The sequence below is a fragment of the Asparagus officinalis genome, chromosome 10 (genome assembly GCF_001876935.1).
Source record: "Asparagus officinalis chromosome 10, Aspof.V1, whole genome shotgun sequence".
Lineage (NCBI taxonomy): Eukaryota > Viridiplantae > Streptophyta > Magnoliopsida > Asparagales > Asparagaceae > Asparagus > Asparagus officinalis.
Genome location: NC_033803.1, coordinates 52958455 through 52975989, shown reverse-complemented (window position 1 = coordinate 52975989; position 17535 = coordinate 52958455).

Below are 17535 nucleotides of genomic sequence, written 5' to 3'. Positions count from 1 at the left end.
CATGGCCTAAGAATCTGATCTCTGATAACCAGAATTCACACTTGCTAAACTTAGCATACAACTGGTGCTCTCTTAATATCTGCAATGCTAACCTCAAATGCTGCTCGTGCTCTACCTCCGACCTCGAGTAGGTAAGAATATCGTCGATGAAGACGATCACAAACTGGTCTAAGTACGGATGAAAAACCTGATTCATCAAATCTATGAATACTGCGGGTGCATTGGTCAGCCCAAATGACATGATAAGAAACTCGAAAGACCTATATCGAGTCAAGAAAGCGGTCTTGGGAATATCCATCTCCCGAACTCATAACTAATGATAACCGGAACGAAGATCTATCTTCGAGAAACACTGCGCTCTCTGCAACTGGTCGAACAAGTCGTCGATCCGTGGTAATGGGTACCTGTTACGGATAGTGACCTTGTTCAACTCGTGATAATCTATACATAATCGCATACTCCCGTCCTTCTTCTTTACAAAGAGGACCGATGCTCCCCACGGAGAATGACTCTATCGAATGAAGCCCTGAGACAATAACTCATCGATCTGGATCTATAGCTCCATCATCTCAGCAGACGCCATATGGTAAGGAGCTCGAGAAATCGGTGTGGTGCCTGGCTGCAACTCTATGCAAAACTCAACCTCTCTCACTGGAGGTAATCCTGGTATGTCCTGAAAGACATCCTGGAAATCTGAGACTACTCGCATCTCACTCAAATCTATGCTCTGATCCCCGTAATATTGCCTCCTCTACGTACGCCAGAAATAACTTCGCAAACTGGTTGCCTCTGGAGGTAGCTACCACTAACTCTGATCCATCATATGCCCTCAAACTGACTGTTTTCGCAAAACAGTCGATACTCACATGGTAGGAAGATACCCAATCCATACCAAGAATCACAACGAATCCAAACATATGCAACACGATCAAATCAATCGCGAACTCAGAATCGTCCAAGCTGACGATGCATCTCCTATAAACACTCTCTAACAAAGACATCTCTCCTAACGGAGTAGATACAGATAATAGGAAATCTAACGGCTGAGCTACAAGCTGAAGTCTAATCGAAAAATCATAGGAGATAAAAGAATGTGAAGCGCCAGAATTAAAAAGAATACATGTTGGAAAGGAATTCACACGGAATGTACCTTCCACCACTGCTCCACTCACGCCATGATCATGAGGAACAACTGTATACACCCTACCGGTCTGCTGCTCTGCATCACCTAGAGTGAATGGTGTCATCTTCCTCTGCTGGGTCTCCTGGACTGCTCGAACCTGTCCCTTAATCCTCGGGACTGCTGGAGGTGCCTTTATCCTCAGCTACTGGTCTTGACCGCATCCCTGAGTGCTGTTCTGCTGCTGTTGTGTCCTACCCTGCTGGCCTGCTACGGGTGCGCTACGGCACTCGGCCGTTCGGTGTCCAATATTGTTACAATTATAACAAGCTCCCTGAAATCGGCGCCGCTGCTACGCTCTCTGGTCCTGCTGATGGCCCTTCTTATGGGAACCCTACTGATGTGGACCCTTACCCTACTGGTGGGGTCCTCCTGAGCCTCCAAATGATCTCTTACCCTTTCCTTTGTTCTCGGACTGCCCTGACTTACCGTTGTCCTTGTCCTTGATGAATAAGGCAATATCTCTCTCCTGAGCCATGGCAGCATCTGTCACCTCCCGTACTGAACGAAACCGCCAAGATACTATGTACCAGTATAACCCCGGATGAAGTCCCATCAAGAACATCTGAGCCTGATGCTTCTCTGTGTGCCACATATCGGTGAACCTAAGCAATGACATGAACTTACTCTCAAAGTCTATGACGGACATATCTCCCTGCTCTAAACGAACCAGCTCTAACTCTTTTCCGACTTTTGCTGTAGCCAAAACATACTGCTCATCAAAAAGATATATAAAGGTCTCCCATGAAACCGTCATCCTCTGCTCTGGGGTGAAACAGAGCCTATACCATCCTCGTGCATCGCCTTTGAGGCTGAAAGCTATTAGCCTCTGCTTCTGCACAGTGTTGACATTCAGCATGTCCAAGATGTTGCTCACATCCTCTTTCCACTTGTGTGCAGTAATAGAATCCATCAAACTATGGAACTCGGGTGCTTTTAACTTCTGATACCTCTCAACTAAATGAAGCCAAGCCTCTTGATCAGCTGCTCCGTCCTCAACTGGTAATGTCGGTAGGACCACTGGTGCCCTCTCTAGTATTTCCTCCCGATAGATGACTCCTGAACGGGTACCTCTTAATGAACAGAAGGCTTTTGATGAACCTGGGCTGCTAACTGCTCCTCAATAGCAGCCATACGAGCTGCTAATAGTGCTATGAGATCCACTAGGTACTACGGAGCCTGCTATGGCTCCGGCCCCCTATCTTCCTGCTCAACTCCCTGAGCACGAGAAACTCGGCGTCCACGACCTCTTCCTGATACCTATAATTCCAAAATAGAGCTTATTACGCAGTAAATTGGATCTCAAGAATGAAGGATATAACATATACCAGTAAGTAAATCGTATCACATATATCTCATATCATGCTTTATTATTCAAAGCAAATAGATCATCATAAAAAAAATTATTACATTTTCCGCGTACATATATAGTACGTCCTCACTCATGCTAAGGAATCCTAGCGGACTGTATACATGATCCCTAGGAAACTCTATCCTAAACTCCACAATATGACACACGAATGATCCTAAGAATATTAGAACTAGAGCTCTGATACCAACTGTGATGCCCTAGGGTTCACACAAGGCTACAGTCCAAGGTAAAACCCGGATTGTCAAACCTGCCAAGCACCAACTCTATGCTACGACATGTTTCACCATCACAATCACTATCTCTCTAGTAGAAACAATAAATAGATGAATGTACATACAGGTAAATAATCAAAATCGAACAACACAGAAAATATACACAGAAGAAGCATAAGAAATATTAATAATGAGCCCAACTGGAATGAAGTAGATATTTCACTGAGTCTGAACTGAATCTCAAATACAATGAGTCAAATAAACCAAGTCTCACAATAGCTCTCAACCCTATGAAATAAAATACCAATCTAGAGTCTGAAAATAATCAACTACATGTGGAGTTTTACAATAACTATAAAATATAATAAATAGCTAAACGGACAACTAAGATGTCCCATCAATCTGCGACTCTCCGTGCGCCGGACTCGCTGCCTGAAAGAGGGGAAACAACGAGCGTCAAAGCGCTAGCGAGATCATCACTACCTCATATATATATCAAGTTCTCTTCTAAATATAATGAAAATATCTTCTTTTAAAGGTTTTATAAACTTTTTCGCAATTTGTTTATAAAATCTAAACAAATATCACTTTTTAAAAATATGAAAAAAATGAAAACGCTATAAACTTGTTTTAAAATCAAACGTGTTTTGGCACCCAAACACTTTTGATGTCGGATAGTTTAGAAACATGACACCTATCAATATAATCTAATGCCATCGGGTTATGATCCTATTTGGGCGCATTTAGTGCACGGATCCGGTCATACATAAATCATGTAAATAACTCATCCTATTGCAATAAGTATAATGGAATGGATGCACTTATTTTTGTTCACCACTTAATTGTGCACGAAAAACATTTTTAAACAAAGGTGGAATTGTTGAAACATTTTACGATTTTTAAACTTTTCACAAATTAAAACAAGATTTTGTCAAATGACGAAATTACCACAAGCCTCAAAAGAGGATTTTCCAAGAAATGAGCTCTCATTGTTTTTGTCAGCAATTCATTAGAGCAAGACTATCGGAATGTGACTACTCCAAGTGAGAAGTTATTCCGCAAAGAGTCTCAATGTTCCAGAAGCTTTTCACCAAAAAGTTAAAGCCCAAGCCGAGACATTTTCATAAGAGAAGATCAGTTGTCTAAGATGATGAATTCCTTGAAGTCACCATCAACATGGCTGATAAAGAAAAATCTAAGCGGCATTCAAGTGAATCAAATCCTGATTTTTCCTCGGGAGGAAAAGTTAATCCAAGAATTGCTCAACGGATGTCTCGACTCTAATTAGGAGTCATCAGATGTAGGGATTACAAGAGAATGCATGAAGGAATGTCCTTGTAGGATGAACTTTTGAACACTTATTCTGTGATTACTTCTGATGATACAATGTCTAGCACTGGGCAATCCAAAGAAGTGTTCACAATCACTCCTGATCAGTTTGCTCAAATGTTTCAAGAAGCTCTTGCCAAGCAACGTGAAGATATTAGAGCTGAGATGAAGGCGAAAATAGAGTTGGCTATCCAACAAATGAGAGAATTACAAGCTCAACGGCTTCAACCTCCTGAGTCCAGTCAGCGAGCTAAATCTAGCCGCCACACTCAGAATATCGTAGATGACAGTGATCCAGAAATAAACAAAGTCATTATGGCTGATACACTTCCTAATAACAATAACGTTGGGGGTGGTTTAACGGATCCTCTTAACAATAATATTGGGGGTGGTTCAATTGCACCACTCAAAAACACCGGGGGTGACCTAATTGCTTCTTCTCAACATCGCTTGAAGAGAGATGAAGGCGACAATGAGATGATGAAAGAGCAGGAGAATAAGGTAAATGCATTGATATCCGCTCAGGAAGTAAAGAAGATGGGTATTCCATGTCCCTATCAAAGAGAATGAGATTCAATCCCATACCCGGTAAAATTCAATCTGATTAACTTCACATTGTTTGATGGGAATAGCTCACCTACTTAGTACTTGATTTATTTTAAGTCTCATTTGGACATGATCTCTGGAAACGAGGCTTTGATGGTCTGGTCATTCGTTAGCACCCTTCGTGGGGCCGCCTTTGATTGGTACTGATGTCTCAAACCTAGGAGCGTCAACTACTATGATAACATGGAAATTTTGTTCCTCAACAATTTCTTTAATAATGACACCGAAGTGGCAATCGGAACCATTCTGGATGAGAAGCAAAAAGATGGAGAGTCAATCGATAATTTTGTCAAGCGCTTTTGTAACAAAGTAATAAATTATAGAGATCCTGTGATGCGGCATAATTATGTACCAAAATTACAAGTACACAATTGATCAAGTTATAGTATAAAAAATATCTATCCGACGAGGAAGGTGATTTTAAGAAATTATTAGAATTGGTTCTTATGTTTTGTGCGTGACAATTAGAAAAAAAGAATAAGTGTGATTATGGAGAGAGATGTGATGAGTGATTTTTTTGAATATATGCAAGAGAGAATAAATTGAATTTTAGAGAAGAAAGAATCAAAGAATAAATGAAATCACAAGGCAAGAAAGAAGAATGAATAAAATCAAGAAATAAAACCAAGAATGAAAAGAAAATTTAAGAAAGTTAAGATGGAGGATTCAAAAGAGGTAAGAAATCTAGAATGTAATCCACTAGCTAATTTTAATTACAAAATACAAACTATTCTCTTTTTATCATAATTCAACTTAGATTTATTAAGCATAGACTATCAAACCATTTAAGGAAAGTATAACCTATCAAATTATCATCTAAGTTAAAATTACTATTCATGATAAGAACAACAATAAGATAATAATCCTAGAATTCATAAGCATAACCTATCAAACCATTTAAGATAAGTATAGATTATCAAATTCTTCTTCTACCGATTAGTTCTCTAGTTGATTATCCTAAACATGAACATTTTAAGTGAAAGAGAATAATTCATATAATATAAAGGAAATTAGACTAGTTTTATACAATTCCAAGATTCCTACAAGAATTAATTTCACATCTTAAGAAATAAAATTAAGAAGAAAAAAAGAACTAATTACAAAAATAAAAAGAAAAGAAAAATCTAAACTATGAACAAGAAATAAATCTAACTACAAAGAATAAAAATCTAAACTAAAAAATAAATTGTAGAAATTAAATGCAAGAAAATAAATCTACTCTACAAATTAAAGTGCAAAAAGAAATAAAAAAGACAAGAAAATAAATCTACACTACAAGCATGAATGTAAATCTAACTAATAAGCAATAATAAAGAAATTACAAAAAAGAAATAAAAGAGAAAAATAAAAGAAATGCAAACCTTCAAATTGCTCTTTATCTCCATCCTCATCATTCAATAAAGAGGAGAAAAGAAAATTTAAAGTGGAAAAGAATTATTATTATTAATTGCAACTAAAGTTATAATTTTTTGGAAGGCCTTCTCAATTAAGAGTAGCCCTCCTCTCCAAATGGAGTTACAAAATTTTTCACACCTCTAACCCCTCACTTTCTACCCCTATTTATAGTAAACATCAGTGAATGAGAGCCATTGGATTGAAATATTATCCAAAAACAATAAAAATCAGCCATAGATTCGTAACAAAATGCGCAGGGTATCGATGCCAGCATCGATAGGGGTATCGATGCTGGCATCGATACGGGCATCATACAGGCATCGATGCGAGCATCGATGCCCCCATCGATGCAGGCATCGATGCCTGCCTCTCTCTGGTTGCTGTCCAAACTTGTTTCTTCTTGTGGGCTTTGGGCTTGGACAAATCTTTGATTTCTTCATTTATTTGATTTGGGCTTTAGCATTTCTTGGGCTTTACTTCTTCTTCTTAGCTTGGGCTTTTGCATAATTTGGAAATTGATTTTCCAATGGGCTTCTTTGCTTCATTTCTTCATTTAATCAACGGGTTTTTGTTGAGAGATTGGAGTTTGAGATTTATTCTTCATTAACCTGCAATTAAAAGATAAAATCAATTATTAGTGGTATATTTATTCATATAAAATAGGTAATAAGGGTATAAAATTATAATAAAATATGATTATCAAATACCCCCACACCTAAACTCTTGCTAGTCCTCTAGCAAAGAAAATAAAAAGAAAATTCTAACTCACTTTCGTAGGAATCGCGGTTGTATTTAGTGCATACAACAAGCCTTTAAACCCCTAGGTTACCCTAGTGGACGAATTTAATTAAAAAGTTTTGAAAAGAACATGCTAACTCTTTGTTTTAAATAACTTTCAAGTCTCTTGATCAAAATTTTTTTTCAAGACCATATATACAAAACAACAATATATATAAAAAATGGTTAGTGTTATAGATATATATGTATAATTAAATTTTTTTTTCACTCTCTAATTCTTGGTGATTGTTTTCTACTTTAACAGGCTTTCTAAGTGACCATTTAATGAGTTTTGGGCCAATGAATCCCAACCCAATTGGGCTTAGGTCATTAAGTATAAAAATGCTCCTTGGGCTTAATTACTCAGTCAACTTAGGCTTTATAAGATAGAATCACCTTGAATTTAAGAGTTCTTTTTTTTTTCTTTTTGGTGCCTATTTTTCGCACTCTTCTTTTATAAGGTTAGTTTTTTTTTTAAATATATATATATATAAGTATATATAGTTTGAAAAAAATGTGTAAATCAAGATAACTTGAAAAAAATTATTTTCAACTCTAAGTTAAGCATGCAAAAATTTCATTATTAAAAGTCTAAGGTAAGACTTAAGTAAGGTATACTACTTGAAAAATCATTTCTTAAGAATTTTATTTGGAGTTATCATAAAAGGTGAACTTGAGTATGCCACTAACTAGGAATTAGAAAATTTAAAATCTATCAATTAGATCATGAATCTTTTTTTTTTTTTTACTAACAAAAGATAAATGCTGAGAGAGAGAAAAGAAAAAAAAATACTAAAACAAAATACTAACTAGCAAAACAAAAGCTTAACTAGCTTACACCCCCATACCCAGACTTTGCAATGTCCTCAATGCACATAATATCCAAAATATCACAGTTTAATAAGTACATGCCAAAAAAAATCAAAGACTGGGTAAAGTAGAAAGAACATCCCTCACTGCTCATCTCCTGATATATCGTCATCCACATCATCAGCGACAGCTGCTGAACTCGGTCCCGCCTCATCCTCTCCTGGGAAATCATCTGGCTGAAATGGTGTGATATAACTATGAAGCTCAGGTGGAGGTCCATCTGTATCTCCATGTTCTCTCTGCCATCCTCTCGCCAAATATGCCAGGGTATCGGTGGAGTAGCTCATCTGACCATGTATCTCGTGTATATGCCGCTGCATCTTGTGCATCTGTATCTGCATCCTGTCCATGCGACTCCGCATTCTGCCCATCTCCTCTCGAGTGGGGTCATGTGTAGCTGGCTGGTGCTGAGGAGGCTCTCTACCTGAAGGACCGGACTGATCTCGCCCTGAAATGCTCCTCCTCACAGTCTGATCATTTAGTAACCCCCTCCCTGCTTCTAACCTATCCTCTGCGAATACTAGAACATGAAATCTATGGCAGAGTCTAGTGATAAAATAGGGGTAAATGAGCTGAGTACGTGATGCAGACTGTGTCCTGACCCAATCCAACACATTCTCCACTGATGAGCGCATCCATACAAAAATAATCCTCGCTATATCGAATCGCTGACCAGTGGCTATCAAAAAGAGAAGGAGAATATCGTGTGGGATAATGACAGAGTATGCAGTGGTGGGTTTCAAATCAAAGTTCAGGAAAAGATTAAGTAATCTATATTCTGGTTTGAGATTTCCTGAACCGAAACTAGATGTAAAGATCCTCCCACATAAGGTTGCAGACATGTTATTGTATTCTGGTATACCAGGCTGTAAAGTGGAGGCTAAATGGAAGTAATCTGGTACATGCAGACATGTTATTGTATTCTGGTATACCAGGCTGTAAAGTGGAGGCTAAATGGAAGTAATCTGGTACATCAGTGGGTGGTCCCATCAATATTATATAAATATGTATATAATATTTAAAAATGTACCAGTTAATCTAATACGATAGCTGATACACAATAATTAAAATAATACAATAATTTACATAAATAATATGTAATTAATAATTCAACATAATACACGAAATAATACGTAATAGTAACAATAATACAACGTATTGTTTAAAATAATACGTAATAGTATTATATATATATAATATTAGTTAGGGTTTGGTATTTAAAACAAAAATAATTAAAATAAATAATTATGGGTATTTAAAAATCAAAATATTACGGAATAATTACCTACAAATAAAAATGTACATGTTGTGCTAATGCAACAGTTGATAAGAAATAGTTAAAATATACACATATTATACAATTAAACGAGAATAATTTATATTAAAAATATATTTACTTACATTTAAAATTAGATAATATGGGATAATTATATACACAAAAAATGTACCAGTTATACTAATACGACAGCTGATACATAATAATTAAAATAATACAATAATTTACACAAATAATATGTAATTAATAATTCAATATAATACACGAAATAATACGTAATAGTAACAATAATACAAAAATAATATTAGTAAGGGTTTGGTATTTAAAACAAAAATAATATGTTACTATTACGTATTATTTCGTGTATTATGTTGAATTATTAATTACATATTATTTTTGTTTTAAATACCAAACTCTAACTAATATTATATATATATAAATAAATAAATATATATAAATAAATATATATATATATATATATATATATATATATATTATATTATAATATATATATATTATATAGTTTATTCTATATATATATATATTATATATATATATATCTATATCTTATATATATATATATATATATATATATATATATATTATATATTATATATATATATATAACCCCATCTCTCTCTCTCTCTCTGGCTTCCATCTCCTTCTCTGCCGCCTCTCTCTTTCGTCTCGTTCTCTCCGTCTCTCTCTATCGCAACCCACCCTCTTCCTCCTCCGGTGCCCGCTCACCACCAAGGCCCGACTCAGCCCTCACCGTCTGCCTTCGTCAGTGCCCACCGCTTCCTACCTACTCCTCTCTCCCATTGGCTCACCCCTCTCCCCTGCCGACGAGCCAAAGCGTTCGCCTAAGGACCTCGTACGCCCCTCCTCACAGGCCCTCGCCCTCCTCCTCGCTCGAACCTAACTCCCTGCCACCTATCGCACGAAAGCCCCATTGTCAATCCTCCTCAAACCCCCATCTGCCCACCGCCCGGCCATGCTCCTTGACGCCGTCTCTCTTCCCCCGGTCGGCTTCCCCTCTACCCTCCACCCGAGCTCGCTCGCTCCCCCTCGGACGACCAGCAACCCTCGCCGCCATCTCCAGCCACCTCTTGTCCGCAGCCTTCAAAGCCGCTTACGCCGACCCACCCCGTCAGCCCTGCCGAAAACCCCGTCGTACCAACCTCCCACTGCCCGAACCCCGACCTGCCCTTCCCCTGCAGCGATGACCAGCCCCTCTCTTCCTCCATTGAACTACACCAGATCTGATCCCCTTGTAACCACCACCGTCGCGAGCTCCCTCTCTGTCGCCGACGCTTCGATTAACCCGTTGCCTCCAACAACCTGCTGTGCCGTTACCCCATCGTCAACGCTGACCCACTAAGCTAGATTTGTCGCCCCTTCAGCATCGACGTGCCGTACCACCACAGTCAATTCGTTCGATAATATCCGGAGGTAAGATCCCGCTTTCCTTGACTTGTATTTCCATTATTTATATCTGTTATAAATTGATCGAATAGAATATATTGCGATATGTTATAACCTGTGTAGGATTATCGACGAACGATACTGTTAGACCCTAGAGGGGGGGAGTGTGATTAGGGTCTTAAGGTAATAGTTGTGCAATAAAATTAAGACAATGCAATACACTACAAAATGAAAAGCCAAAGTAAAAGAGAGAAGTATAAAATTTATTATCCAAGTGACGCGCGATGTGTTCATGAGGTTCGGTCCTCTGACCTACGTCCCCGCTCCCCATTCTCAAGGAAGATTTCACTACACAATACGGTTTGGAAGCCAAAACTTATTCTGCACAACGATCTCCATGAGATCTCACAACCACACAATTGATCTCCACAAGATCAAGCTCACAGCAGTAGTAAATGATGTATATTCTCTCTCATTACAGTAACCCTATGGCAAGGATAAAGATTACACTTGAAGCTTAGGATGTGAACGTAGAAACCGTAAGAAATGAGAATGAAAGTGTTAAGCTCCTTTGAAAACACAAAACACACAACTGATTTTGCAATAAGCTTGGTTAATTCTGGTGGTTGGGATATAAGGGTTTATATAAGGAAAGGAAATAGCAGCCAAAACCCCAACCAAATCTCCTAAAATCCAGTGAATCAGTTTTTTTGATTCTGTACAAAAATAACCGTTGAGTGATCAGCGGTCGACTGTGAGAATTTCATGATCGACCACACAGGTTTTCAAAACAGGAAAAAAGTTTCTGTTTTGTCTACGGTCGACCGCGATGGTCGACCGTGTGCAACTCAGAAGTTTCTGTAATCAGTTCGGTGGAACATGACGGTCGACCGTAGGAAGTCCAGAGCTCTCTGTAATTGAGTCGGTCGACCGCCACGGTCGACCTTACTATATATCTGCTAGCTCTAGAACTGAAACCCTAGCGCGGTCGACCGTGGACCGTGAACTGATACATGCTGATATATGGTAAAAAAATAGATTTTGACACTTTGGAAAATTTGTAAAAAACTCTCAAAAGATTTCTAAGATTTGTAGAACTTTGTAAAATGTTTTTAATCATAGAACCAAAGTGTTTTGAAAAGGAATTTGCAAATAGATCCTTATATTTGTGAAAATACATGTTTTGACAAAATCATCAAGAATATGAAAATGTGCGTGTGATATCCCAATAGCTTCAAATGAAATCTACAACTACTTGCCTACATTTTAGCACTAGAGAGAAAATAAAAATAGCAAATATCTCTCAAATAGAAATACATTTCTTGAGTCTTGATATTTCTTTTGAGTTGATGAAGATTCTCATTGCATATAGTGTTCTTGATAAACATTGCTTCATCACTTTGCCTCCGCCTCCTTTAGATATCTTCGTTATAGCTCATATTCCATCCAATCCTCCATATATGGTACTAACAAGCTTGATATTTATATTATCTACAATATCACTCAATAAGTAATTAGTACCGATAATGGTGGTTGTAAATCATCATCAAAACATAAGATCTAGCAATCTCCTCCTTTTTGACGATGACAAACAACCATTATATTAGAGTAAAACAAATATAGCTTATAGGTAGTTGCTTCCCCTATCTATGAGCTCCCCCTAACTATGTGCACAAATGAGGAGATTTCTCTCCCCCTTTGTCACCATCAAAATGGGGTATATGAAATAAGAAACATACAAAATATACAAAATCTACCTTAAGTGTTGGCCTCCCCGTGTCACATTCCTCAAGTGTTTGGAATTACGACCCCTCCTAGGCATTACTACCAACTCACTCCTCTTGGAATTGAACCCAGTTCTCCCACACACTCCTCTTGGTAATTTTATGTGTTTAGGCATGTTGTGAAAATGAATGCATATGAAGTTCAACTAACCAAACATACAAAAAAAACTTTTACATAATGCATAAACCTAAATCATTTCTTATGCGACAAAAATCTTCTTCACTAAGAGGCTTGGTAAAGATGTCCCCTATTTGAGATTTAGTATCAATATAAATAAGGGATACATCTTTCCTCTCTATATGATCACGTAAGAAATGATGGCGTACATCAATATGCTTGGTTCTGGAGTGCGAAACGGAATTTTTTGAAATATTAATGGCACTAGTATTATCACAAAAAAATTTTGTGTTTTAAAAAATACAAATCGTAGTCAACTAAACTTTGTTTTATCCATAAAAGTTAGGCATAACATAAGTCCACGGTAATGTATTCCGCTTTCGTAGTGGACAAGGCAACGCAATTTTATTTCTTAGAAGCCCAAGAGACAAGAGAGTTACCCAAAAATTGACATGTACCACTCGTACTCTTGTGTTCTACCTTACATCCGAAAAAGTCGCCATCACAAAAACTATAAAGATCAAAAGATATTTTTTTTGGATAAAATAAACCAAGATCAATTGTACCATTAACATATTTAATAATTTTTTTAACTGTAATTAAATGGGACGTTTTTGGAGAAGCTTGAAAACGTGCACATGCACACACACCAAACATGATATCGTGTCTGCTAGCGATAAGGTAAAGAAGACTACCTATTATACCTCGGTAAACATGATTAGAAAATGAATGATAGGCGAGCATACCAAAATCATACAAAAACCAAAATTATTTTTAAGAAGAAAACTAGATATGCGAGCATACTAAGATCTAGGAGCTTGTTTTAACCCATATAAAGCTTTTTAAACCCAGTAAACATAATTAGGAAATGAATGATCCATAAAACCGGGGTGTTGCTTAGCATATACTTACTCTTCTATAAAACCATTTAAAAAAGCACTTTTCACATCTATTTGAAACAATGTAAAGTCTTTAAAACTTGCAAATACTAAGAACATTCTAATAGATTTCAACCTTACAACCGGTGCAAAGGTTTCATCATAGTCTATGCCCTCCTCTATATTGTATCCTTGGGCAACTAAACGAGCTTTATTTCTCGTCACAATACCATGTTCATCAAGTTTATTTCTAAAAACCCATTTAGTTCTAATAGCATGAACATTGTTAGGTCTAGGAACTAATTTCTAAACATTATTTTTATGAAAATTGTTTAGTTCATCATGCATTGCTAAAACCCAAAACTCATGTTTGTGGGAAAATTTGTAGTAAAAAGACAATGAAAGAAAAATTGATTTGTATTCTCTTAAAATCGATTATAATTTGGATTTCCTGATTACAAAAGAGAGGAGAATGAATTTGATTCTCCCCTTTGTTTAATTCTGGGTTCTTCACGGTGGCGATGAGATGCCTCCCTCGAATGCTCGCGTCGAGTTTGCTTCTCGTTGACGATCCGACGTCTTATTTCACTGGAACATGATCTTCTCCTCACGATTTGACGTTGTGGAGAACTTGCGTGGCAAGTTTGAAACTCTGGACGAGTTGATAATTCTGAATGAGTTGGAAACTCTTGAAAAAGAGTTGATTTGAACCGAGAATCGGTTCTCAAGCTAAGGATGAAGAAGCTCTTGTTGCAGATCTCCCAAGCTCCAGAAATGCTCTAAGGATCCTGTTGACCAGCCAAGAAGTTCCAACCGACCCCACCCTTGAACCGAATTGATTTTCAGTTATTTATAGGGGATTAAGGGGTGTAACCACCTCCTTAATTCGCTCTTAAGTGGGGCTAATGGGATGTAACCGCCCCTTAAATCACTCCTGAGTGGAGTTGTGATCCCCTCAGATCGTGGGAAACGGTTTTGGAACCGTTCAGCTCGTGTTTGAACGAGTCAAACGCAAAATCCATGTTCTGATGCGAATTCTGCGTTCAAACGCAATGCCTAAAAGCTTGAACGCAGCATCTGGAAGCTCGGACGCAGCGTTTGGAAGCTCATTTGCAGCGATTTAAGAGCTGCGTTTGGCAGCGGATCTGAGCTGCGTTTACAGCAATTTGGAAGCTGCGTTTGTATGATTTAAGAGCTGTGTTTGGCAGCAGATCTGAGCTACGTTTGGAGCTGGATGTGACCTGCATTTATAGCGTCTGAAGGTTGCGTTTACAGCGATTTGGAAGCTGCGTTGGCGGCCGAATCTGAGCTGCGTTTGTAACTTTTGGAGCTGCGTTTGCAACTTTTGGAGCTGCATTTGAGCTGCGTTCGTGGCTATGAACGCGGCGCATCTTGATGCTGGTACGCGGGGAGGACTTCCACGTCTTGATTTGAAGAGACCGTCGATTTGTAGTCTCTTTCTATCGAAGTTTTGCAAAGATCGCCATTTTGTAATCTTTACTTTAGCTCTTTGATATGCAAGAGTCGTTAGATTGTAACTCTCGATGTTGATTGTGAAGGCTGTTAAACTAGATCTCTCATCGGTTGTCGTGAAGGTCGTCAGATTGTAACATTCAGCGATCTACGTGAAAATCTTCAAATTGTAGCCTTCTGGAAGTCGTCAGATTGTAACTTCCATCATCGGTGTTTGATGGGGATCAGCTATCTATTATGATTTTTAGACAGCCTACAGAACCCCCTCCAAAGTTTTCGAAAGTTCGCGGTTGAATGAGACGAATTTTCGGAATACTTTGGATCTCAACTCTGATCTTGGAGTTGTTGATTCTTTGTGGTAAAGGATTTTTTCTCTGCACTTGCTTCGAAGGCATCATGGTTGAAGGGATTTGCCACGTAGGACCTGTGTGAAGGTATGCGCCATAATCCTGCTTCTAGAATGTGGGAGTGGACCCTGCATGTTGAATTTGGAACACGGGTGTGACCTCGGCGTTCGGTTTTTGCATCGCGGGTCTGACCTCAACATTTTGACTTGAGACATGGAAGTGGCTTCCGTGCATTTTTGACTAAGTCTTTGAGACTTGTCTTTGGCTCATCTGTTTTAAATCTCGGCTCACATCCATTAAGCTGATGGACCTACAAACGTGCATAGGATTTTTGGCAAACCCTCAGCCATCAACGGATTTGATAAGCCTTTACCGACTACCGTTTGAGTCGGGCTAGCATGTGGATTGTCTAAGTCCGTTCCACATGTACCGTTGTGCTAAGAGAATGAATCCTCCTAGACTTGATGCCATGATTTTGAATACATAGACTTTATCATTTTTACGGAAAAAGACTAACCGACAACGCGTGTTAGGCGTAGGCTTATCTCTAATTAAGGATCAAGATAAAATCCCCCATGCGTGTAAGACATGGATTTTTGGTGCTACGATGTTGAATACGTAGACTTTGCCACTGTTTCTTCCTGTGTTATATTTTCACTTGAAACACTGAAAGAAAATTAGAAGTGCTAGAGGTGTAGTATTAACTTGGCGTGAATTTTCACTTAGAGTGAAATTCAGAAACTTTCTTTATTATCACTGGGATAATTTCAGAAAATCTCTAATCCACTGGGGATTTTATAATGAAAACTTGCTATTCTTGTTGAAAAAGGATTAACAAGTTCATTGAGGGGTTTTACTGTTAGAGGTGTGATGTTAACCTAACAGTATTTTATGGACCTATCGCTCTATTGAAGAGAGTCGATAAGTGAAAAGTGTTGCGATCGGAGCAACTTTGAGGACCTATCGCTCTATTGACGAGAGTCGATAAGTTGATTTTGTCAGAGGTGTTTGATATTAACGTGACAAGATTGTGTTGCGATTGGAGCAACTGAGAATGTTGCGATCGGAGCAACTTTGAGGACTTATCGCTCTATTGACGAGAGTCGATAAGTTGATTTTGTCAGAGGTGTTTGATATTAACGTGATAAGATTTGTGTTGCGATTGGAGCAACTTTGAGGACCTATCGCTCTATTGACGAGAGTCGATAAGTTGATTTTGTCAGAGGTGTTTGATATTAACGTGATAAGATTTGTGTTATGATTGGAGCAACTTTGAGGACTTATCATCCTATCGAAGAGGATTGATAAGTTAATTTGTCAGAGGTTTAGTGTTAACATGACAGGACTTTTTGTGTTGCGATCGGAGCAACTTTGTGGACTTATCATCCTATTGACGAGGATTGATAAGTGGGTTGTCAGAGGTATGGTGTTAACGTGACAGGAATGTGTTACGATTGGAGCAACTTTGTGAGATTGCGATTTGAGCAATTTTGAGGACTTATAATCCTATTGTCAATGATTGATAAGTTGATTGTTGTCAGAGGTATATTGTTAACGTGAGAAATTGGGAGTGATGCAAGTTGAATGCATACACTGTGGGGGTGATGATCATCAAAAGTGTAATGTTCACTTGACGATGTGAAAGTTTCGTTACTCTTAATCCAATGGATTCCAAGTAACCAACCCCCAGTCTTGATTAAGACTTAGCAGGGGAATAAAAAGAGGTAGACAAGGCACATCACCTAGTGAGGCACTATCCATGAAGTCGGAATAGAGGCACATCACCTGGTAGGCCGTTATCTGATGAGTTTGACTATCAGAGGTAACTGTTAACGTGATAGTTTTGTGGACCCACCATCCTACTTGAAGAGGATTGGTGGGGGAATTTGGAGGAAAAGGACTATCAGAGGTGACGGTTAATGTGATAGTTTTGGTGGACCCGCCAACCTACTTGAAGAGGATTGGTGGGGGAATTTGGAGGAAAATGACTATCAGAGGTGACGGTTAACGTGATAGTTTTGGTGAACCCGCCATCCTATTAAAGAGGATTGGTGGGGGAATTTGGAAAAAGTAGACTATCAGAGGTGATCATTAACGTGATAGTTTTAGTGGACCCGCCATCCTATTGAAGAGGATTGGTGGGGGAATTTGGAGAAAGTAGGCTATCAGAGGTGATCATTAACGTGATAGTTTTAGTGGATCCGCCATCCTACTGAAGAGGACTGGCAGGAGAATTTTGAGAAAATGGACTATCAGAGGTAACTGTTAACGTGATAGTTTTGGTGGATTTCGTGGTTGACGGAGGTGTTCTATTGAACATGACAACTCAGAAAATTTATTGCTCATAATCGAATGAACTACAAATAAACCAACCCCCAGTCTTGAACAAGTGCAAGGGGAGAAAAGGGTAGACATGACACATCGCCTAGTGGACCATTGTTTGTGGAAAAATTTGTAGTAAAAAGACAGTGAAAGAAAATTAACTTGTATTCT